This window comes from Leptodactylus fuscus, chromosome 5 (assembly GCF_031893055.1).
Source record: "Leptodactylus fuscus isolate aLepFus1 chromosome 5, aLepFus1.hap2, whole genome shotgun sequence".
Taxonomy (NCBI): Eukaryota; Metazoa; Chordata; class Amphibia; order Anura; family Leptodactylidae; genus Leptodactylus; species Leptodactylus fuscus.
Genome location: NC_134269.1, coordinates 42,659,661 through 42,686,037, shown reverse-complemented (window position 1 = coordinate 42,686,037; position 26,377 = coordinate 42,659,661). Strand labels below are relative to the sequence as shown.

Here is a 26,377-nt window from a genome sequence, read left to right as displayed (position 1 = left end):
GAACATCTGTGGGATGATTTGAAGCGGGCTGTCCATGCTCGGCGACCATCAAACTTAACTTGAATTGTTTTGTAAAGAGGAATGGTCCAAAATGGTCTCATTTTTTAAAAACTTTCTTTTGTCCCTCCTCCCGGGATCATTAGTTCTTACTACAATATTATACTATGGTATAATTGCTGTACTAGTGTTGAGCCCTGCCACAGCGAGTGCAATAGTCATACACTATTGGCAGTCCTGGGAGCATCCAGAAGGTTCCTCACTGCCATAGCAACTAAACAGCTTGGTTGTCAGGTCCCTGCAATTTATTTATTATGCTTACTTACATAGTGCCAGCATATCCCGCGCTTTACACACATTTACAGTCACTGTGTCATATAATGCTCACAATCTACACTCCCTATCAGTAAGTCTTTGGAGTGGGGGAGGAAACCCATGCAAAAACGGGGAGAACATACAAACGCCTTACAGATGATGCCCTTGGCTGGATTCATACCCAAGACTCCAGCGCTGCAAGACTACAGAGTGCTAACCACTGAGCCATCTACCACTGCAATATAAATCAGAAGAGATCCCATAGCAATGGCGCCTACTCCCGATTTACCAGGTGCATTGTTCTTTGGGAAGGAATTTAATGAGGAGTTTATCTATAAGATATAGATATATTAGAGGTTTTTCTCCCGCTTAGGATCTTTTTTTTTTTTTTTTCCTGGAGAGCAGAAAGAACTTTCTCTACAGTCCATACAGATGGAAGGGAATTACAGTAAGGCTGGATTCACACTTGTGCAGTGCAACCATTCGGGGATTTCTCTTTCTGCAATTTTTAGATGGAAACCCAGCAAACCCCATTATAGTCTAGTGGATCCAAAGAACGGAAACCCAAGCGCTGGTGTGAAATTGTCATAACATAGTCTGAGCTCACTGCCATTTCCCACATCCAAAAAAAACTCCATGATTTTACTACAATTGTTGCAAAGTCTAAAGGTGAGTTATTGGTTTATTCCTCTTACATATTGAAATAAAAATGCCAAATGTGCAGTGTTATGGGATAGTCAGAAGACATTAATCAAGAGCTACAAGGCAACTTGTAGTTGTACAACATAAGATCACAAAGTCATAGTACTAGATCACACCTAGAGAATGAATATAGTCGCATTGCAACCCAACACAAGTTGACACCACCACAATGAAGCATCATCACTATTCACGTCCATCCTGCATTCAGCTTGCCCCTGGGAAGTGGTAAAAACTACTCACAGCGCCAGAGTCCACTCACAGCGCCAGAGTCCACTCACAGCGCCCAGGGGATGGGGTGTTTAGTGATGTAGCAGTGCTCAGTAATGGAAGAAAACTCCCCCTGTGCCCCAAGATCCTCATTTCAATAAAGAATAAAAGTGCTTTTTCTACACATCCCTGGGGCTCTGAAACATAAGAAAGGTATGGTTTTTATTAACAGCATTTATAGCACTAAGGGAGTGGTTTAAAGTAGACGGGGGCAGGGATAAGACTCCCTTTAACATTAAAGGGGTATTCCCACCTCACATACTCATCAGTCTTTACTGCTGTAAAATCTTCTTTCTTCCTGGTTTCTTGCATCATTTGGTGGGCGGGGTTTCACATGCAACCTGCCGTTTAGCTCCGCCCCCAAATTCATGTGTAGCTCCGCCCACCCATATTGGACTATGAAGTACAGGCAGCAGCAACTCCATTCTGTGTTACATACAGAGACTGCCTGTGTCTGCCATAATGAACACAATTGAATTAGCTAGCCTGATAACTGGGGGAACAGAAGAAATGAAAGAAGCTCCTCTCCCCTATCTGCTAGCAGGACCTAGGTCACATGGTGTAGACACAGGAATAGCTAGATACACAGGCTGGCTCCCGTGCACTTAGCCCCTCCCCCCCCTCCCCCCTGAGAGCAGCAGATACATCACTTGACTCATGAGCAGCTAAGTCAGGGCTGTGGCCACAAAGAATTGAATAAAGTAAGATAGTGGACAAACAAAGCAGTTTTGCTGAAGCAGTGTATTTAGGAAAAGTCTTACATCCACATTAACAAGCAGTATAGATAGGATCCTTGTGATGGGACAACCCCTTTAACTTTTAATTTAAATCCATCTTTGGGTCTTCTGAAAGTCGAGAGGTAAGTGGTGGTAATGCGGGGGCTGGCTCAACAATTTGTTAAAAGGGACCTGGTTACACCTTTGCAACAAGGATTCAAAATATATACAGAGAGCCTGCACGTAGGGAGAGGCGCTGCTACAGTGATAGGCATGCATCCTATCAGACGCCTGAGGATTCACTTTCTGCCTGCATAGGACTGAACCTCCCACCTCATCTTGGATTTTAATGAACACATTTTGCATCAGAGCAGTGAATGGACGTGCAGGTTAATAACAAATTTCATGATGGATGAAAAGCCTTCTACTTGTTTAACAAAAGGAACAATGATAAAATGAAGAAACTGATCGGTTTTCGTACATCTTCCAGGTGAACAGAGAACGATTTTCTCACATTAAATCAGAAATTTCTGGCTCCGCAGCAGCAAGATAATTTTACAGATGGGTAAACCAAGACGTCAATAAAGTAACTTAGTTGGAGTTAATGAGAAAGAAGCCAGCGGGACACGGACTATAATTTCTGAATTAATTTGGTTGCTGAAAAAAAAAAGACTGCGAGGGAAATGGAGCAAATAAAAATAGATTTATTTTTTTTTTTTTTAATACCTCTCACCCTCACCCCAAAAAATTAATATTTAGGATAGAAATCCAAATGGATGTGCTGTCCTCTTACTTCACATTATATTATATAATATATAAGAGAGAAAGCACCATATGAACTGATATAAACATTTCATATGGAGCAAAATTCAGGTTATTAACATAGTTGTATAGGACACACCACTGGATGTCTACCTCCTATAGGTAACCAATTCAGCAAGAACAAGGTGCTTTGCTATAAAACCAACAACGTTCACCCTTGCTCCTGCTCTGCTACTTTAGGGTCTCGTGTAACCCATTGGTCTCACACTTGGTACTTGTAGTCCTACAAGGTTCTGACCTCACATCTACTCTACACCACTGTCTTTATGTGCAGCCATTTTCTGCTTCCTGTCCATGGTTCAGATACGGCTACCAACCTGACACCTGGGGATCTCTGTACAGGGATTAAAGGGTGAGACCAGGGAATCCCTAGTAGCCACATCTCCAATAAACCAACACAAATCAGACCGAGGCTTATAGGCTTAATCGCATACTTATAGGGTAACACATGACAGGTTACAAGAATACCTAAGAGCAGGTTATCTTCTGTAGATCATACAATCATTCAGTAGGTCACACGTTGTACACACTGGCCCAGATTTACTATTGCAGTTGCTACTAGACACAGTTTTAAACATGGGGCACTTTTGGTGCAATATGGAGCATCACGGCACATTTAGCTCAGGGTAAACTTTTTAGACACGACCCCTGCAGCCTTCAGCACTTCAGCCTGTTTCAGGGACTGCGATTGGGCCTCATCGATCACACAGATTATGTTGAGTTGTGACACACAGATGCAAGAGTCATAATGACACATGACCAGCTGAAGCCCAATCACGGGCCTCAGTGGTTTCCAACAACAGGCAGAAGTGCTAAAGATGGAAGGAAGTCACACCAGAGCCCAAGAGAGGTGAGTAACACTGATGTTTTTTTTTCTTCTAATGTTTGATTGCCCCTCCCCCCCCCCCCCCCCATCACAACAATTATCCTGGTAGATATTCAGGTTTGGCTATTTTTCAGTTAATTGCCCAGCCCTAAACAACTGTGTAGAACTCTGACTTAAAATATGCCTACTAAAATTCCAGCTGCAAGTCTTTGGGGTCTGTCTCTACCAGCTTTGCACATCTACAGACTGAGGTTTTTGCCCATTCTTCTTTGCACAAGTGCTTAAGCTCAGTCAGATTGAATGGAGAATTGATCAGCAATTTTCAAGTCTTATCACAAATGCTCAATAGGATTTAGATGTGGACTGTGACTGGGCCATTCTAACATATATATATTCTTTGATCTAAACCATTCCACTATAACTCTGGCTGTATGTTAGGATCATTGTCTTGCTGGAAGTTGAACCCCCTTCCCAATCTTAAGTCTTTTGCAGCCTCTAACAGGTTTTCTTCCAGGATTGCCCTGTATTTAGCTCCATCCATTTTCCCATCAACTCTGACCAGCTTCCCTGTCCCTGCTGAAGACTATGGCTTGTGCCAAACTGCAAACGGCACTTATGTCTTTCTTCCAACAATGTTTTTTTTCTTGCCAGTTTTCCATTAAGGTCAGATTTGCGGAGTACACGACTTATAGTTGTCCTGTGGACAGATTCTCCCACCTGAGCTGTGGATTTCTGCAGCTTCTCCAGAGTGACCATGGGTCTCTTGGTCGTTTTTCTGACCAGTTATCTCCTTGCTGAATCAAACAGTTTAGGTGTACAGCCATGTCTTGGTAGGTTTGCAATTGGAGAATAAATTTTCCATTCTTGCATGATGTATTGAACAATGCTCCCTGGGATGCTTAAAACTTAGCATATATTTTTATAACCTAACCTGCTTTAAACTTATCCACAACTTTATCTCTGACCTGCCTGGTAAGTTCCTTGGTCTTCATGATGCTGTTTGTTCACTAGTGTTCTCTAACAAACCACTGAGGCCTTCACAGAACAGGTGTATTTATACTGAGACTAAATTACACACAGCCAGACACTATTAACTTCTGAAGGCAATTGTGCGCACTGGATTTTATTCAGGAATATCAGTACAGGGGGCTGAATACTTTTGCACGTCACACTTTTCAGATTTTTATTAAAATTTTGAAAACCTTGTATCATTTTCATTCCACTTCAAGATTATCTGCTACATTGTGTTGGTCTATCACTTAAAAACCCAATAAAATACATTTACGTTTGTGCTTCTGAGGTGACAAAGTGTGAAAAAGTGTGAGTATGAATACTTTTGCAAGCCGCTGTATATTCGTGTTGCCCTGCTCACTTTAAAGAATGCCATCTACTGCATGTTGTGTGCTGAACATAATGGTACACAGCAGTGACATGAAGGACTCTCAATGTATTTAGAGCACGGACAATCGTCCTGTGATTTATGTGACCGCCATACCCTACAGATGACGCCCAGCACCTCTTTCAGTGAACATTCAATTGCAAGCGCAGGAGATTTGATTTATTCTGTGACAGGTACATACAGCTCCAGCCTGCTAATACAGATGGTAAAGCATCCCGCACCAAGAAGAAGGACGTGAGCATTTACTCAAGAGGCAGCAATATACATTATTATATGAGGGCGCCAGCATCGCAGCTCATGCTGTCATGTGTAGGCACAAACGCTGTTACATCTACACCTGTGCCTTGTACTGCATACTAAATACATTTTAAAGTATCAGAATACATAAATTGATCTTTTTTACTACTTTTTTTCATCACTAACAGCATGACATGATCAAGTCTGCAGCACGTATGTGGATTTCAGGGAACATCTTCAATAAAGTTCACAATTTTTCCACTTGGAAACCTATAAAAGGACAGCAGCGGTGAGCATTGTTACATTATCCTCTAGAAAAGGATGCGTGTAGTCAGCTGCAGCGCAAAGTATTTATCACAGTCATATGCCATCTCCTTACACACAAAGGACTGGTTAGACATGTCATAGCAGCTTCACGCGTGAACAGTTTTATAGCGTGTATTGTATTCTATGTCGTGTGACATTGAAGAAAACTGTGCACAGACATAGAAAGCGTGAACCCACTGATTCATCACAAAACAAAAGAATTATTATTAGCCTGCGGTCACATGGTGCTTTTTAAATGTGAAGTAATGAGTGGCACATTTGGTCCAATACCAACTTGGTCCATTCAAGTCAATGTATGGGTCAGAGAAAAGACACATGGATACCAATCTGCGTCAGCCGTGCAGTTTTTACTTACCCGTACACTGCAATCGATCGTGTCCAGGAAATCTTAGACGAAATGCATTGGACTGAACCGCAAAAACGGACAGGTCATCTTCACATCTGTTTCGTGTCCTGGGCTCATGAATGTATGGGCCCGTGAAAGTCATGGATGGTACATGGCTATCATCCACGCTGTTTTACTGATGGGCCTTTAAATGAACACATTCACGTGTATGTAGCCTAAAGTTGAAGCCACAAGATGTGGAAAAGCTGCATTTTGTGTTTAAAAAAAAACAAAGCCTAGTATGTTATATTATGTTATGTAATAGAAAATCAGGTCGTGGTCTCTGAAGAATCACTCAGAATCCAACTGAAAAACTAAATTGAAAGCTTCTGTAAGACACAGAGGAGACGCAGTGAGGTACAGCAGGGCCTCATACATCTCTACAGGTGGCAGAATAAGGTTATGTTACTGCGCTCTTATCCTCTGACCCACAAAGAGGAAAAGCAAAGACAAAGATAAATGTACACTGTCCTCACACTGGCCTGTAGGCGGCGGATTTTACAGGATTAATCACAAACACAATGTATCCGTTTTTTTCTCAGTACAATGGTGTCTTTTATAGAGATAGATCTGTTTCTAATTTATATACACACACTACATATATGTTAATGTTATAGGTGTGAAATATAAAAAACAAACAAAAAACTTGAGTCTTCAGTAGTTGATACCTTTTTTTTAATAACTAATAATGATGACAGATTACAAGCTTTCGGGGCTCTCGGCCTCTTCCTCAGATATATAGGTGATCACAATATTAACATGAAAGAAGAAAATGTTTATCGGAGAAAACTGTCCAATTGTCAGGCAGCTCCAGTATCCAGTGAGGCCCGGTTCACAAAAGCGTTTTGGGAGTCCACTTGAGGACCTCCCAAACGGAAACCTATACGCATTAAAAGTTACCTTGGAATCCTGCGGACCCCATAGACTATAATGAGGTCTGTGTGGTTTCTGCACGAAACATACGGAGAGATAAGTACTGCAAGTCCCCAAGCAGACTCCCTGAACGGAAACCCAAAATGATGATGAATCAGGGTAATGCACCTCTACCCTGGATCCATGATCAGATACTGCTAGGCATGTAGGTGACCTGTAGGATCCTGCACTCTCGGTTGCCGCAGCGAACGTCCCATAAATGCTCAATTGGCAATAAATTTAGCAACTGGGCAGGCCAAAGAAGTGTAGCAATCTGGCAGGGATGCTCTGTTTGGATACTTGTGTATGGGTGAGCATTATCCTGCTGAAATAATAGAATTAGACTTCTGCAAGGTTTAGCCTAACATTTGGGTTTCCGTCTTTCTGGTCCACTTGGACGTCCGAAAGACAGAAACCCTATCCCCTTAAATAGCGGTTACACGAGGAAATTTGCAGACCCCATAGACTATAATGGAGTCTTTTGGGTTTATACTGAAATCAGTGGAGAGAAAAGTCCTTGCAGACTTTACTCTCTGCTGATTTTAAGTAGGACTTAGATCTCCATAGTCAAACGAGTCACTCATGTGATACTAAACAGAAAAACAGAACCAGTATATGCCTACTAAGACAATACGATTCCAATCTGTAGCCGTCCAGGGTTCTCACTCCCGACATCACTGCAAACAAAAGCTACACTGGCTGGCTGGCAATAATGGTACATGTAATGGGCATTGTGACACCACATTGACAACTTTTTCCTAAGAAGACTGGAAACAGACTGGGCAGAGTAATAAAGGTAACACCAATGTCTGGATGCTGGACATGAAGACTGCTCAGACTTATCAGAAGATCAAATCCTCCTCTCTACTAACGGTCTGGCCAGAGACGGTTTGCGGTGTACAAGCATGTTACATAGTCGCTGCTCCTGACAACTCTTAACGGTTAGGTCAGAACTGCCTATATCTGCAGGAGACAGAACTGCATTCAGAGCTCGGCACCAATCCAATATTTCTATCTGGATGCATCTTTTGTTTTTTTTGTTTTTTTGTTTTTTTTTTGGGGGGGGCGGTTGTTCAAATGTCAATAAGGGTAAATATCAGGTAATGATCCCCTGTACTCGCTGACTTACTTATCATTTATGAGCTTCAGACTGAACAGTCACTTGAAAAGGGTTGTCTAGCCGAACAAAAAAAGTAAACATTCAAAAACTTTATAAAACTATTCAAAAGAGTAATACATCTACCTAAATTGCAAAGGCTAAAAACTGCCATAGAGTCCACAGCAATAATGGACATACCGTTGGCTCCAAACCTGAAGCACAAAACACTATGGTTCCTAATGTGTAAAGGGGATTTACTGCAACGCCACCCATGTCACTACTACCGAAATTCTCAGAATGTTAGCCATCGGCAATTCCACTGGTGGCCAAGTGGCTGCAAACTAGCCATGGGTGGCCCTGGCCTTAAAAGGGTATTCCAGCCAGAGCAAGCTGGGATTGGGTGACACCTGCTGATTAGTGGGGGTCTCTACTGTAGGACCCCACCAATTAATAGTACCAGGGTGCTTTGAAGCGAGTGTCAGGACAGACAGCACACAGACCACTCCATTCAGTTCAATGGGATTGCCAGAAATAGCCAAAAGAAAGCAGAAGGTTATTTTCAGTGGTCCCATTGAATTGAGTGGGTTGGCGCTCGCTGCCTGTCCCGTCATTCAGTTCTTGTTATGGGTGGGGGGTCCAGCGGGCAGACCCTCAGCTGCCAATAAATTTTCCCTTTTCCAAAGGATAGAGGGTAACTCACTCTGACTGGGATACCCCATTAAGTGGGTTTTGGTTTTTAATCCTTATGTGTGCTGCATCTGTGATTTCTCCACATCAATGACCAATACAAATCTATGGGCCAGTGAAACATAACAGGATGGCATCCGTTCCATTTGCCATCTGTTTCCCATACACCCAAATACTTTAGATGAACCACGGACAACACATGAATAAGAATTGTGAGCGTTCCAGGATTAACACAGATACCACATGTCCGCAAAATGTGAACATGTCCTTATTCAGGGGAAAGCTCTTCAACAACACCAAGACCTAACCCAGACCAACTCTCTTGTGACAGATCTTCAGTTTCATTACATATTATGTCCCAGGCATCATCTTTGTCACAACCAATGCAAGAAGATTTTGGGTGGTCATATCTAAGAGGGTTCACTTTACTCCCATTTAGGGGCGAGGTACAACCATGATGAAGACAAGGTCACTACTGCGATCCACAACCTACACCCATATGGCTGTACAATATGATGGCTTTATTGAGTAGATGTGCTCCATACACAGAAATATGAGGAGATTTACGGTCAAGCTTGTGTACTAGAACAAGAGAGTAAATGTCCAATATATAGTAAAGCAGTGACCTGAGAAGTTTCACATCATAAAATGTCTCAACCAATGGTGCAAGACTATAGTACCTGCAGAAGCACTAACCTACTGTATATACTCCACGTAGAGCACACAGTATGGATAGAGATATACATTTATATACACAAACACATACAGAAAAGTGGCATGTATAGTAATACACTGGTATATAAACACAAACTGATATAAGATACATATACAATGCATTGTACAGAATAACACACTATTACACAGTATACACAACCCACACACATACTACACAATATACATGGATGTGTATATATATATAACTCTGGTATGTGTATTCTGTGTGCGCTGTATATGGTGTAGTGTTGCGGGTTGTGTATACTGTGTAATAAAGTGTGATATTCTTTACAATGTACTACACCAGACTGGAACATGTAATAATATATTGGCAAGTAATACAAACAAACTATGTATAATTTTGTGGACTTTATTACACTGTGTACACATCCTACACCACTCACAGTAAACACACACACACTATATATAGCACAGCACACATCACAGTATATACACACTATATATAGCACAGCACAGTATATAAACAACATATACTACATACAGCACACTGATACGTAAACACAAACCTATACTATACAACATTGTGGAGTTTGTTATACAATATACTCACACTACACCCCTCATACTATATACAGCCCATCAGACTGCCATATATAATACCTGTATATAAGACATACATACACTACACCCCTCATACTATATACATGCCATATATAATACCTGTATATAAGACATACATACTCCACCACACAGTGTGCAGGACACGCTGTACTTATTACACAGGGTCACTAGTTGGGGGGTCACTAGTTGGGGGGTCACTAGTTGGGGCCACCCACCTGTTTCGGGTCACCTCCGGGATCACACTCCTGGCCGGGGGAGCCATGAAGAGTTGGGAGCTCTTGGAGCCAGAGGCGAAGCCCTAGCAGCCCATGACTGTCCAGGCAGGGACACCCGCTTATCACCCGGATCTCACACAACCGCCGCCCGCTACGGGTCACCCACTCCGCAGACTCCTCCAGTAACACCAGGAGTGCCACCGAACTTATCAGCCACCTATACACCCTCTTTGTAACCACGTTTTTGGCACCCACAGACACCCGGCACACCCGCCGTCGGGTCACCCTATACCGCCTTCGCCACCGTCGGTTCTCCTGACCGTTGCTTTTAACGTTCCATCCGGTCGTGAGCCCCCTCAACCTTCGGCTACTTCCGGAAAACTTCCGAAGCGACTTCGAGCCTGGCGAAAAGAGAAAGGCGAGTCTGCGTCCTGGTGACCCCGCCCACCCCGAGACGTCACAAAGAAAGGGCGGGAAAGCAGAGGTGTAAGGTTCTGTAGCGAAGGAGGCAAATGTCAGTCAGACGTGTGGCTCCGCCTACTGGCCGCCCCCAGTGTGCTCCTTCACCACTGCTCAAGGCTTGTGTAGTGGCTGCGCGGATGGCAGCATGTCCTTGTGTGTTGTTGCTTTCTGCCATTAAAATCTACACACTTATGAAGAAATGTCACAAAAATCACAACACTGCTAAACTGCAGCAGTATATGGCAGTCCAATACACATGGCATCCATTACCTCAGAGACTACCGAGCCACAAGCGCTCCATGTGTGTCACCATAAGGATAGGGCTACATGGCAGCGACTCTTGTTGCCTGACAAAAGATTACTGCATCCACCTGCGACTCCTTCACTTAAAGGGATTCTATCATTAGGATCCCTTTTTGAACTAAGACCACGTCATGATAGCCTTAAGAAAGTCTATTCTTCTCCTACCTATATTATTATGAAATGCGCCGCCGTTCCGGAGTTATTTCCTTTGTGTCTTCAGAAAGCGCAGGGGGTGTCTCCTGTGCTGTCCAAAGACTCCTCGGCGACGCCTCCATCTTCCCCCGACCGCCTCTTCGCCGTGTTTTTGGCCGCGTCTTCAGATGAAAGAGCCAACTGCGCATGTCCCTCGGCCATTTTCTTGGGGCTTCTTACATGAGCATTAGAGATGAGCGAGTACTATTCGAAACTCCCATTTCGAATAGCACACACCCATAGGAATGAATGGACGCAGCCGGCACGCTGGGGGTTCCACTTCCATTCATTCCTATGGGTGCGTGCTATTCGAAACGGCCGTTTCGAATAGTACTCACTCATCTCTAATGAGCATCTGTTAGGCCACAGAAAAATGGCCGACGGACATGCGCAGTCAGCTCAGCTTAAGACGTGGGCCCACGTCACGGTGAAGAGGCGGTCAGGAGAACAAGATGGAGGTGTTGCTGGAGAGTCTTTGGACAGCATAGGAGACACCCCCTGCGGTTTCTGAAGACTCATTTGCATACGGCGAAAAAACAAAATAACTCCGAAACAGTTGTGCAGATCAGAATAATAAAGGTTGGAGAAGAATAGACTTTCTTAAGGTTATTCTGATGTGGTCTTAGTTCAAAAAGGGATTCTAATGATAAGATCCCTTTAAGGGAATGGAGATGCATTATGACCCTCAGGGTGCGAGACTTCTAGTCACAAATAAATCAGCAGTACTCCGTTTTTGGCAACTTGTACAACTCTATTACATTAGGGAAGGAGTCACAGGGTGACAAGGCCATCTTTGGTTGTGTCCAAAGTCACCGTGTAGCCAAAGGGCCTTTTGACACGACACTGAAAATCGGATGTGTGATGGCGGTTTATGCAACATCCGTCATGTGTCCGTTTTTTTGACGGTCTGTTTTTAACACTGTTCAAAGCTGACACACACTATCTTTGTGAAAAGGAACACTAATAATGCCAAATGAATAAAGATTCATTGAGCCATTGAGATTCATGGGTCCTATAAAGGCCATGTGAGGGACATTTCAAAAACAGATGTCACATGACTACTATTCATTGTCATATGAGTAAGGGCTGTCCATGGGCATGCACAGACAGAGACGGATTTTTTTCACAGACATTCGCCCCAGCCGTGTGCATAAGGACTAAGAACTAGAGATGAGCGAGTACTGTTCGAATCAACCAATCCGAACAGCACGCTCGCATAGAAATGAATGGACGTAGCCGGCACGCGGGGGGTTAAGCGGCCGGCCGACGTCAAAGCGGAAGTACCAGGTGCATCCATTCTTTTCTATGGAGCGTGCTGTTCGGATCGGCTGATCCGAACAGTACTCGCTCTTCTCTACTAAGAGCATATAGTCCAGTGGCTCTTACCACCAAAAACTGGCCCACCTGTCTTATCCAGCGGCTGCACAATTTTGCAGGTGAAACAGAGGTTTTAGCTATCTCCCAAATCATGCGTGTGGTGTGGTTTTGGTCATGTGTAGCCCCACTAACATGGTTCTATATTAAGAATAAAAACGTGGTGCCAACACATCGTTATTTTCCACCACGCTTTTCACAAAAAGTCCACAGAGGTTTCCTTTGCCACAATTTCCATATTTATAACTGACATGCTGCGATTTCCAATAATGCAAAAGTTTGGAAATCGCAGCATATCCACTGAACGTATTTTCTCAGAGTGTGTGGATGGGATTCACTAGTTTACGCCACGCGGGGCTCTATTAATGACCTATCCTAAGCATAGCTCATCTAAACCTAATACCTAAGCTGCAGTAACTCAGTTCTGTCACTACACAGAGAACAGCGCTGTCTGCTTCCTGCTCCATTCTCTGTGTATCAACTGTTGAGAACAGCTAATTGATATCTTATATTAGTGGCCTAGCTTTAAGATAGGTCAATAATACTTGTTGCTCAGAAACTAATACAACTTTCTAAGAGATTGTGATTTAATCAGAAAACTTGACACATTTGAGCCGTATGGCCCAGACACCGGCGCGCGCGCGCACACACACACACACACACAATGAATGGCAGGCTTTATTCTTCCTTTGCTAAGATACTCATTGAAAAAAGTTATAGACCGAAACCAAAACGTGTGCGAGATTTACTGCTGTTGTGATATTCCAATAAAGAACTCATTATTCACTTCACTGAGTACCATCAATACTTTCACAAAATATACGGATACACACCTAGGGTAGCTTACTAAGGAGGTTAACCCTTCACCTCCTAACAAATATGGATAATAGTAGGAGCAGTACTGAAGAGCTCGTATGGGCACTGTCATAAGTCAGGTAGTTATATTTCTGATTTGCTAGATTTACCCCAGTGAAGGGTAAATTCTATTACTGTGAATAACAAGATATATACAGTACAGACCAAAAGTTTGGACACACCTTCTCATTCAAAGAGTTTTCTGTATTTTCATTACTATGACAATTGTAAATTCACACTGGAGGCATCAAAACTCAGAATTAACATGTGGAATTATATACTTAACAAAAAAGTGTGAGACAACTGAAAATCTGTCTTATATTCTCGGTTCTTCAAAGTAGCCACCTTTTGCTTTGATTACTGCTTTGCACACTCTTGGCATTCTCTTGATGAGCTTCAAGAGGTAGTCACCAGAAATGTTCTTCCAACAGTCTTGAAGGAGTTCCCAGAGATGCTTAGCACTTGTTGGCCCTTTTGCCTTCACTCTGCAGTCCAGCTCACCCCAAACCATCTCGATTGGGTTCAGGTCTGGTGACTGTGGAGGCCAGGTCATCTGGTGTAGCACCCCATCACTTTCTTTTTTGGTCGCATAGCCCTTACACAGCCTGGTGGTGTGTTTGGGGTCATTGTTCTGTTGAAAAATAAATGATGGTCCAACTAAACCCAAACCGGATGGAATAGCATGCCGCTGCAAGATGCTGTGGTAGCCATGCTGGTTCAATATGCCTTCACTTTTGAATAAATCCCCAACAGCGTCACCAGCAAAGCCCCCCCACACCATCACACCTCCTCCTCCATGCTTCACAGTGGGAACCAGGCATGTAGAGTCCATCCCTTCACCTTTTCTGTGTCGCACAAAGACACGGTGGTTGGAACCAAAGATCTCAAATTTGGACTCATCAGACCAAAGCGCAGATTCCCACTGGTCTAATGTCCATTCCTTGTGTTCTTTAGCCCAAACAAGTCTCTTCTGCTTGTTGCCTGTCCTTAGCAGTGGTTTTCTAGCAGCTATTTTACCATGAAGGTCTGCTGCACAAAGTCTCCTCTTAACAGTAGTTGTAGAGATGTGTCTGCTGCTAGAACTCTGTGTGGCATTGACCTGGTCTCTAATCTGAGCTGCTGTTAACCTGCGATTTCTGAGGCTGGTGACCCGGATGAACTAATCCTCCGCAGCAGAGGTGACTCTTGGTCTTCCTTTCCTGGGGCTTGTCCTCATGTGAGCCACTTTCTTTGTAGCGCTTGATGGTTTTTGCAACTGCACTTGGGGACACTCAAAGGTTTCCCAATTTTTCAGACTGACTGACCTTCATTTCTTAAAGTAATGATGGCCACTCCTTTTCTTTACCTAGTTGCTTTTTTTCTTGCCATAATACAAATTCTAGCAGTCTATTCAGTAGGACTATCAGTTGTGTATCCACCTGACTTCTGCACAACACAACTGATGGTCCCAACCCCATTTATAAGGCAAGAAATCCCACTCATTAAACCTGACAGGGCACACCTGCGAAGTGAAAACCATTTCTGGTGACTACCTCTTGAAGCTCATCAAGAGAATGCCAAGAGTGTGCAAAGCAGGAATCAAAGCAAAAGGTGGCTACTCTGAAGAACCTAGAATAGAAGACAGATTTTCAGTTGTCTCGCACTTTTTTGTTAAGTATATAATTCCACATGTGTTAATTCTGAGTTTTGATGCCTCCAGTGGGAATCTACAATTGTCATAGTCATGAAAATACAGAAAACTCTTTGAATGAGGAGGCGTGTCCAAACTTATGGTCTGTACTGTGTGTGTATAATATATATATATATATATATATATATATATATATATATATATATATATATATATAATAATCTTCCTTTAACTGGAATGCATGTCAGATTGCAAAAATGCTGTCGGTGCTCAAAAATACAGCACTCATCCCCTCCTAAATACATTATAAATAAGAATACTGGGATTTTTGAGGAAAAGAGCCACAAGGAACACATAAATGAATTAATATATGACAAATAACTCAATAAATTCAACAGCTCTCTACTAGAGATGAACAAACACTATTCGAAACAGCCATTTCAAATAGCACGCTCCCATAGAAATGAATGGAAGCGGCCAGCATGCAGACTTTGCCGGCGGCTGGCCGCTTAACCCCCCGCATGCCTACTGATCCATTCTATGGGAGCGTGCTATTCGAAACGGCTGTTTCAAATAGTGTTCGCTCATCTCTACTCTCTAGTTTACCTTGAGGGACAGACCAAAAGTGTGGGTGTATAGGAGTATTGTTTACAATCATCTGGAAGAGCCTCCATTAAGAAATCCCCATTTTGCCCAGCAGAGGTCACTATTTCATAGTAAGCAATCGCTTGGTACTCCAGTAGCATATGAGTTACCACTGATGGTGCTAACCGATTAGTACGGTACAATCACACCCCACAATTGATGTTTTTGGTTTTATTGTGAGGGTTTTGTAGCATTTTGGGGGTCAGCGGTGTTTTTATCAAAATTCAGCATATTCTAGGTTCTGTGTTCTTTTTAAGCTTTGGTTTCTCACTGGCTTCTTTATAGAAACAATGACAGGAAAATGCATGTAAAGAATGATATGAAATAATAACACCATTAACCCCTTTCCCGCTGGTGGCATTTTTCCATTTCTGTTTTTGACTCCTCGCCTTCCAAACCCCATAACTTCTTTATTTTTCAGTTTACAGAGCCATAGGAGGGCTTCATGTTTACAGAGTTCTTCATAATGGTGCCTTTTATTATTCTGTACAGGGAAGCTAAAAAAAAAATTCAGAATGGGGTGGATATGGAGAAAAAGTGCACTTGTGCAACTTTCTTATGGGTTTCGTTTTTACGGCGTTCACTGTGCAGCCAAAATGACATGTCACCTGTGTTCTATTTTCCGGTGCGATTCCAGGGATACCAAATTTATATAGTTTTATTTATATTTTAACCCCCTTAACAAAAATACAAAACTTCTCCATATTCTGACCCCCATAAATTTTTTACAATTCTGTGTGCAGCTATGCTTAAAAAAGACCTTTCATGGTTTGGGGCACAGGCAGTTCTACAGTATATACTGCTGGAAAGCCGATAGTGTGCTGAATTCAGCACACTGTCGGCTTTCCTGATCTGTGCCCCGGGTAAAGAGCTAGCGGTGCCGGTACCGTAGTGCTTTACAGTCAGAGGGGCGTTCCTGACAGTCTGTACAATAAGCGCCTATCACGCTGTACAGTGTGAGCAGGGAGGAACGCCCCCTCCCCTCCTGATAATACTCATCTGCGGACGAGCACTGTGAGCAGAGGGAGGGGGTGTTCCTCCCCACTCACACTGTACAGCACTATTGGCGCTTATTGTACAGACTGTCAGAAATGCCCCTCTGACTGTAAAGATCTACGGTACCGGCACCGATAGCTCTTCACCCGGGGCACAGATCAGGAAAGCCGACAGTGCGCTGAATTCAGCGCACTGTTGGCTTTCCAACAGTATATAGAACTCACATGTAGAAGAAATAGGTAGTCCGGCAACTCTCTGATAAGAAGTAAAAACGCCTAAAAGGTGTTTTTTTAGTTTTTTTTTTCTTTTTTCTTATGTTTTTTCATTTATATTTGTCATGTTTTGGTCATTTTTATGATTTCCATTAAAAGTTAAATTTTACTTGCCGGACTACCTATTTTTTCTACATGTGAAAATATTGAACAGCACCTAAGGAGTGAAGTGCTAACCATGCACCCCGAAGATTATTTTCTCCTAATGAGGTGAGCAGAGACAACTTTTTCCTATTTTTTGAGTATATAGAACTGCCTGTGCCCCAAACCATGAAAGGTCCTCTTTAAAGTGTCTGTTTTTTGTAGTGTCAGGCAGCGCCGCACCTCCCATGAGGCGACCTGAAGCGAGCGCTTCAGGCGGCACTATGCCAGGGCCTCAGGGAGGCATTTTTGCTAACCTAAGCCAGTCCAGGACAAGCTGTCCTGGACAAGCTGTCCTGGACTGGCTTAGCACCGAGCGGTGGTTTGGGGAGGCCACTGGAGCAGCGCTGCTCCAGCAGCCTCCCCTCACGCTCAGGCAGAGAGCAGACAGTCTCCGGGCCTGCTCTCTGCCGGCGAACAGCGCCAAGCCCCGCCCCCTTCAATTCGCCACGCCCCCTCCCCGGCTTTCTGTAGTTCGCCTCGGGCGGCGAAAGGGGCAGGTTCACCCCTGGTGTCAGGTATACCATTTTTGGGAATGTCTATTGCTTTGATCTCTTTGTATTCAATGTTTTACCACCGTGGGTTTTCCCACAGCGCCTTTTTGCTGCGTCCCATCACATGGGTCCTTAGCCTCAGGACCATAAAAAATTTGTTACAATTAATCATTCATATCATTACGGTAAGTCCATAACTAAATACATTTGAGTTAAATCGCATTTTATATGCCGTTGGTGCTCAGAAAAAAATGAAAATGTTCGTGATTTGAGGATTTTCTTGGCAGATATATTTGGTTGGTGCGTGAATTTATTATGCATTGCACACAGAATAATCAGTTTTCTTTGCAGCTACTTACTATATTCGTCCAAAAATGAATCCAATGAATGTGCTCATGTACAGAACCCAGTGTATTGTAGTAAATGGGGTTAATGAGTGAGTAGGTTGCAAATACAGCTGCAGAAACAAACCTTTTTAATGGCAACACTTCTGCAAAGAAAGGAAACCAGCGTTTTTGTTTAAAACCGGAGCATAATGGGCAGAAATAAATAGAAACATAATTGCTTCTCTGGATTATGTGTAGAATAATGTAATTCTGCAGATTTTAAAGCCTGTCGAAATGTCATCAGTTTTTCAGAAATTATTTATCCTTTTAACTCAAATACCACCTGCATGCTTCCGGTTTCTCTTCAGCTGTTTCTTTATATTTTGTTGAGTATTCTAGTCAAATTTAAAGGGATTTTCCGGCCTCAAATGTATTATCTGTAGACTGATTATCTATAAACAGGATAGGCCATCAGTATGTGATCTGTGGGGGTCCAATACCCAGACCCTACACAGATTAGTCTACTGGGGCCGAAAGCTGCAACTGGACAGCAAGCACGTACAGAACCACTCCTATTCAAGTAATAGGAGCGGAACAGCAGCTCTGTCCACTGTGTAGCACTGGTTCTGGGGAATTACAGCACCGCTCCCATTACTTGAATAGTAGATACTGCATTGGCTGCCTGTCTTCTAGCAACGTCCGGCACCCAAAGGCTGCTGCAAAAGCTGAACAGTGTTGGATCCGGATGTCAAATTGTCACAGGTCACAGTGATAACCTATCCTGAATGCAAAAATGCACTGCAATTCCATCCATCTATTATGGAAAAAGGGAGTAGATGGGTTAGTACATCCTCCCCCCCCCCCCCCCACCACCATTGGATGTGTATTGGCTTGATCTGACTAATGCATAGAGGGGCCTTCCAACTAATAATGGCAGATGTCAGGAGAAGGATCGGGCTCTTGGATTTCCCAATCCTTTTGTTTTGGGGGTGAAAAGATGCAGTAAAAGATTCAGGAAGTGTCTATGTGTATGGATGAGTCAGACAAGAGAGTCGTTGTCCCATTGAACATTTTGCTGTTAAATACCTTACCTGTATGGCGAGCTTTACATTAGTCTCACAAGTTAAAGTTAACATGGGAAGAATATGCAAATCTGTCTCCCAAGATGTAAACAGGAAGACAGTGCCTCTGTTAAGCTGCCCTCTATTGGGAAGCACCCTGAAGCATAACAGAGGCACTGTCTCCCTGTTTACATCTTGGTTGACAGATTTGCATATTCTTCCCATGTTCCCTTGCAGTGGAGCAACTATGGCTGTATAAGTCTCCACACACCTGAAAAGGTGGTCTCTCCCTAAAGAGTGACATTATCCCCATAATCAAGTTAAAGTTATACGTTATACAATATTTTGTCCATTCAATGGGTCATTGTAACTGTTGTTGTCAACCTACAATGCCTCAGACACTACCAATCTGCACCATATGTAGCTGAGTGGCAAATCCAGCCAGTCGACTTTTACATTTCACAGGCTATCTAGTAGCGCCTCTCTACAATGTATTGCAGTACTACATGTACAGTACACGTCTTTATCTGTGCGAGAATGAGATACTGTCTTGTACACCAGTTGAGGGTGGCTCCATCTTAATTTTTTGGTATATAGATGATGAAGCTCCTGTTTATACACCAAAAGTGATTTACAGATTCTAATATTTATCACTTTTATGGTATGCTGGCTTCTGCCTGCGACTTCATCTGCGGTGCATGTGCATGTGCATCTGCTGCATGTGCACAGCAGCCCCGGCTATATGCACATCTGTATGGAGAGCAGAGCTAGCTATGGTACAGCGCTGCCTCAGCTCTGCTACATCGGGCAATTCTGTGGTAGACATGGCTGAATGGCTGCTGGTGAAATTTGACATAGTTTGACACATTGTCTTCAGCTTTCACATTATCCTTCTCCCTCCTGTTTAGCTTCGCCCCCCAAATTAGCATGTAGCTCTGCCCACCACATAGCGTGATCCTATGGGATGGCTGAAGGGCGTGTGATGTCATCAAACGTAGTGTGTGTGTAAATTCATGCTTAACAGTCATGTGGTGACGTCATTTACTGGGATAAAAAGTAGCCTATATTTTAATCGGGGTTCCTATCTATCTATGTGCCAAATTTCAGCCAAATTGACATACAAACATACAAACTTTCACATTTATAATATTAGTAGAATAGGATTTAGAGATGTGCTTGACCTGTATTAGTTATGTCTTTTTTTTTTTCAGTTTTCAAGTTTTGTTTTTTACTTTTGGGGTGAGATTTTGGACTGTTGGGATTACAAGGAACTCCAAGATATGTTGTCAAGTTCCTGATCAGGTAATCAATATGAGCTCGGAGAAGAAGTCATAACACACACACACACACACACACACACACACACAGTGTATCACTAGGTTCACACTAGTGTTCGGGTCTCCGTTCTTTGGTTTCCGTCTTCTGCATGCAGAAGACGGAAACCTGTCAGACAGGGTCCGGCTGTGTGCGCCGGTGAGCGTTTTATGCTCTCCATCGCGAAACCATTTTTTATAAACTGGACACAGAGTACTGCATGTCCGACTCTGTGTCCGATTTTTAAAAAAACGGTTTAGTGGCGGAGAGCATAAAACGCTCACCGGCGCTCACGGCCGGACATCTTTCAAACCCATTCAAATGAATGGGTATGAAAGAGTCCTGCAGGTTTCCGTCTCCTACTAAGTTTTGTGCAGGAAATGGAAACCTGCAGAACGGAGACCTGGCGCAGATGTGAACGAGCCCTATCAAATGAATTCTAATGACAGGAAAAAGGTAGTTTAAGTACAGTGTATAGACAGAGAACAGGTTGGACTAGTATAATTAGCAGAACATAATTGGATGTAAAGTTGTAAAATATTTCTGGCGGTTGGCTATTGGATAAGGCACAGTAGGCGCTTTATCTCTTTAGGGCTTCCAGCGGGGGGATGGGTTCTCTTAGACAAGACAAATATGAATGTAAAATGGAGAATACACAAGCTGCCATCCTCCACACTATATTCATCTATATCATAGAAAAAGAGATAAGAAGACATGCTAGGTGCCAGACAACTTCTGGGACGCAGACTTCGTGATAAGAAGCAACAGATTACACACAAGGATATGCAATATATTATCCACATTCCTACTCACCCAAGGGGCCCGCCACACAGAATAACATACACACATATACAAAAGATACATAACATGCATGATAGATACAAAATGGAGGATTACCTCTAACAGGACCTTTGGAACCAATTAGTAGTTATTTTTGTATAAAATTATAGTCTAAAGTTACAATAGTATCAACTTTAATCCATCATTGTGCAGTAACTCTGATACTAACCATCTGTTTTTAAGGGCCACAGTAAGGATTAGATGAGCGATGAAACAGTAGTTTGGAATAGCACGCTCCCATAGGAATGAACGGACGCAGCCGGGGCTGGCGTCCTGCCACTTAACCCCCTGCGCGCCAGCCTCTCCCATTCATTCCTATGGGAGCGTGCTATTCCAAACTACCGTTTCGAATAGTACTCGCTCATCTCTAGTAAGGATACGTTCACATGTCTGAATTTGACGCTGATTTGAGATTCTATCCTGATAAAATAAGCGTCTTGCTTGATCTTGCTGCAGATTATAAGGCTGACCGTAGCTCAGCATTCTGCCACAAGCAGCCAAAAGGCAGAAAATGAAGAGGAATTTGATATCTGAATCAAATTTCTCATCACTTATCACTGTCTGAACATACCGTAAACCAGACTCAGGAGGACTGAAGAGGCCATATCAAGGCCTTGTATATGCACTGAAGCTGATCTGTAGAGGTACCAAGAATTGGATGCCCACAAGGACACCTCATTAATATTCCAATCCCATATATTTCTTTACCCATATGTGGAAGGAACCTTTTACCTTAGGACTACTCTTAGAAATTATGTATTATATATCTGGTATTACCTACCAGTAGGAGCTGGTTCTACTACTGAAAAACCCTACTTCCATTTTTAGAATGGGAGACCTCCAACCCTTTTTGCCTATGGGTGAGCTTTTAGGTAAAAGCTCTGTCTCTACGGGCAGAAATGAATCCCAGTTCATGCAGTTGGAGCTGATGCAGCAGTGTCCATTCAGTCTGTATATACATGGTATATAGCTCTGTGATATATGCATAGGAGAGGAAGCAAGTTTTCTTTTTCTGGTAAAAGTTTAGTTATCCATGGAGAGTTGGCTCTGTAACTCTCACACTGGCTGATCACAATCTTACCGGAGGGCATTTTGTGCTTACAAGCTGTTAAGAAGCAAATCCAGTATTGGGTGTCAAAAAAAAAAAAAAGTTTACACCAAAGTCTATAGAAATGTAGAGACTAGGAGAATATGTTATAAATATGACTCTGTGCACAAATAGCTTTATGTAAAGGCTTCATGAATAAGTTAAATCCCAAATGGGAGAGAGGAAATGAATGTAATTTCCAAATTAAAGTCTACGAGTTTCTAGGCACAATAAAACAGAGGCAGTAAATGTAAAAGTGCTGAATTAAAACACATATAAGAAAAAGAAGTACAAAAGAAAAAATTACATTATTCATAGCTCATTATATACAAACATCTGTGCACCATAGAGAGGAGGATAGAGAGAAAAAGAGGAAATCTGGCAAAACCAACATCACTAACGTGACCTAGTTTTAGGGAAAAACCATCTGATGTAGCATAATGTATGTGAGGGGTCTGCCAGAACAGGGGTCTTGCTTATATAGGAGGGCTATATGCTCTTTCACAGAGTGGGAGAACCTTGTTTAAAGTGTTTTACTTATCTAAGAGCTGTGTACCTACTCATGGATACTGGCACCCTATGGACCATGTTGGGTCTAAAATCAGCATGGTGCAGCAGCTTTATACTAAAGATGAGGCCAATAACTCTTGCCTTTGAATAAGATACATTTTATCTAAGCCAGTGGTCTTGTGTTTGGATCCCAATTCTGACCTTTCCTTTACCCTATGATTTAGCCTTTGCCTTGCACCTTCAGTGCTTCTAGTCAGGCCCATTGGCATACTTACCATGGAGTTAGGGTAAGCAATTGCTATGGGCCTACGGAGGTAGGGGGCGCGCAGGACTCTTTCATATCACTTTGATCTCTGGAAGTCCAAATATGATAGGATCCTTCTCCCCTGCTCTTTTTACTTAGATTTTAAGATACAGTCTGTCAGATATTCCCTCTACCCTGTCAGGATGGCCCCCAAATGTATTTTTGATAATGGTTATCTACCACAAAGTGGGTCATCAGTTTCTGATCTGTAGGGGGCTGACACCCAGATCCCACACAGATCTGTTGATCCAGGTGCCAGAAGCTACTGCAGTGGATGGGGAGCAAAAGCAGCCTGTTCCTATCCAAGTATTAGGAGTGGAGCTGCAACTCCCCAGCCCCATTACTATAGACTGGACATGGTTGTTACTTGAACAGGAGCAGCCTGCTCCTGCTACCATATTCTGCTGAACTAGTGGATTCTGTAAGCAGTTTGTTTGGCAGTGCTGGCTAAACATTTTTGTCTGTTTGTTACACTTGTGCTTTTGGGGTGTGTGGCTGACCTCAATTTAGGCTTGTGCATACCACCCATCTTCCCAAGGCTGATTTTAAATTAGAACATACAGTCCTGTGAAAAAGTTTGGGCACCCCTATTAATCTTAATCATTTTTAGTTCTAAATATTTTGGTATTTGAACAGACATTTCCGTTTGATCTATCTAATAACTGATGGACACAGTAATATTTCAGGATTGAAATGAGGTTTATTGTACTAACAGAAAATGCGCAATATGCATTAAACCAAAATTTGACCAGTGCTAAAGTATGGGCACCTCAACAGAAAAGTGACATTAATATTTCGTAGATCCTCCTTTTGCACAGATAACAGCCTCTAGTCGCTTCCTGTAGCTTTTAATCAGTTCCTGGATAAAGGTATTTTGGACCATTCCTCTTTACAAAACAGTTCAAGTTCAGTTAAGTTTGATGGTCGCCGAGCATGGACAGCTCGCTCTCAAATGATCTGAAAACAAAGATTGTTCAACATAGTTGTTCAGGGGAAGGATACAAAACGTTGTCTCAGAGATTTAACCTGTCAGTTTCCACTGTGAGGAACATAGTAAAGAAATGGAAGACCACAGGGACAGTTCTTGTTAAGCCCAGAAGTGGCAGGCCAAGAAAAATAACAGAAAGGCAGAGAAGAAGAATGGTGAGAACAGTCAAGGACAATCCACAGACCACCTCCAAAGAGCTGCAGCATCATCTTGCTGCAGATGGTGTCACTGTGCATCGGTCAACAATACAGCGCACTTTGCACAAGGAGAAGCTGTATGGGAGAGTGATGAGAAACAAGCCATTTCTGCAAGCACGCCACAAACAGAGTCGCCTGAGGTATGTAAAAGCACATTTAGACAAGCCAGCTTCATTTTGGAAGAAGGTCCTGTGGACTGATGAAACAAAGATTGAGTTGTTTGGTCATGCAAAAAGGCGTTATGCATGGCGCCAAAAAAAAACAGCATTCCAAGAAAAATACTTGCTACCCACTGTAAAATTTGGTGGAGTTTCCATCATGCTTTGGGGCTGTGTGGCCAATGCCAGCATGAGGAATCTTGTTAAAGTTGAGGGTCGCATGGATTCCACTCAGTATCAGCAGATTCTTGAGAATAATGTTCAAGAATCAGTGACGAAGTTGAAGTTACGCCGGCGATGGATATTTCAGCAAGACAATGATCCAAAACACCGCTCCAAATCGACTCAGGCATTCATGCAGAGGAACAATTACAATGTTCTGGAATGGCCATCCCAGTCCCCAGACCTGAATATCATTGAACATCTGTGGGATGATTTGAAGCGGGCTGTCCATGCTCGGCGACCATCAAACTTAACTGAACTTGAATTGTTTTGTGAAGAAGAATGGTCCAAAATCCCTTCATCCAGGATCCAGGAACTGATTAAAAGCTAAGGAAGCGACTAGAGGCTGTTATCTTTGCAAAAGGAGGATCTACTAAATATTAATGTCACGTTTCTGTTGAGGTGCCCATACTTTTGCACCGGTCAAATTTTGGTTTAATGCATATTGCACATTTTCTGTTAGTACAATAAACTTCATTTCAATCCTGAAATATTACTGTAAATCACTGTAGGAGTAAATAAAATATAACTTTTAATAATCTTTCTTAAAAATGGCCTCGATTTATTTAATGTTTTTTAAATATTTTCTTTAAAAAAAAACTGTACTATGACCTCATTGATAAAGGGTAACCAATAATTATTAAGTCAATCCCTGTCTGGTACAGCCATTAACAGTTTCATTCCCTGATAGTGTGCCAGGAGCTAATCTGGTATGCCCCAGTACACCTATATATCCCTGGAACTCTAGATGAAATCAGGTGCGAGGAAATCTAGATACAAATCCCTAGTGGTTCCACATAGGCTGTGAGTAAGGCCAGAGGGAGGTCCTGGAGGAGAAAGCTCTGTGAGCAGTCTCTGTTACTGACAAATTAACCCCCGTATATGATAATGACAGCAGGAGCTATATTGAAACGGAGGATATTCAATACAGTACAGTCTCACGTTCTCACAAGCCGTATTCCACTCAACTAAACCTCACACAATGCCCTACTGATCTCAAGTATGCTCCAATTGCCTATGTTAACATTGTTGCCACTTAGGGTATAGTTACATTAGCCCTATTAGTCTCTATTCATGGGCTACGTATCCTAACTAGATAAATACAATATATGGTCCCTGATGTATCCACCACCTATTGTATAAGTTTTCCCTCACACTTCCCTCAACGCTTTTCGCTAGGGGTCTAGCCTAGCTCATCAGGAGGATGATAATGCAGGAGATGATAATATTTGCAGTTAAAACTGCATTTCCCGCGCCCTTGATGGTAGGACACAGTATCAATATGTGTTTGGCTGTTGCAAACACCAAAATATTTAGAACTAAAAATTATTAAGATTAATAGGGGTGCCCAAACTTTTTCATAGGACTGTAATATGAGTGAAATACACTCCCCTATTCATTCAGAGGCCACAGGTTCAGAGAGAGGAGGCTGTTGGTGGTGCATGCTAGGCAGTTTGGGCAAAGTGTGAAAACTAAGAACCTCATTTTTATATACAGTAAGTATTTGAGGTGGTCCTTGCAAAGTGCTGTTGCAACATGTTATATTCAGATCTGTTGTTTTAGCTACTGGAAGCTACTGCAGTGAATGGCCAATGACAAAATTGATAAGATCAGTCAGGAAATAATTGCCCAATCCCCAGGTGGCATGGATCCCCTCACCAACCGCACTTCAGACTGTCCATTTTCATCTTTTGAACCTGTTACAGAAGAGGAAGTCTCCCAGCTACTTTCTTCATCTCGCCCTACGACCTGCAGTAGTGACGCTTTCCCCTCACTCCTTCTCCAATCTGTCGCTTGCTGTCAT

At 42.7% G+C, this 26,377-nt stretch overlaps 1 protein-coding gene across 1 annotated transcript in view; it reads right to left on the bottom strand.

The window, feature by feature from the left end:
• Positions 1-10,599, bottom strand: part of GMCL1 (germ cell-less 1, spermatogenesis associated) — an 81,710-nt gene extending 71,111 nt beyond the window's left edge. The window contains exon 1 of the mRNA XM_075273038.1: positions 10,203-10,599. The gene's annotated coding sequence lies outside the window, so the exon portion shown is untranslated. The remainder of the gene's footprint in view (positions 1-10,202) is intronic.
• Positions 10,600-26,377: the final 15,778 nt, after the last annotated feature.